Source organism: Mesoplodon mirus, assembly GCF_964341445.2.
Source record: "Mesoplodon mirus genome assembly, chromosome: 4".
Taxonomy (NCBI): domain Eukaryota; kingdom Metazoa; phylum Chordata; class Mammalia; order Artiodactyla; family Ziphiidae; genus Mesoplodon; species Mesoplodon mirus.
The window spans coordinates 145,789,507-145,789,755 of NC_138979.1; positions in this window are offsets into that span (position 1 = coordinate 145,789,507).

Sequence of the window (249 nt, forward strand, 5' to 3'; positions counted from 1 at the left end):
AGTTGTGGCTCACGGGCTCTAGAGCGCAGGCTAAGTAGTTGTGGCACACGGGCTTAGTTGCTCCACGGCACATGGGATCTTCCTGGACCAGGGCTCGAACCTGTGTCCCCTGCATTGGCAGGCGGTTTCTTAACCACTGCACCACCAGGGAAGCCCCCATGTAATTCTAAACTGCAGGTGTGATAAGCAGATGAAGTTATGGTGTGCCACAAGAAAACGACACAGAACCCAACTAGTTTCAAGGCAAAG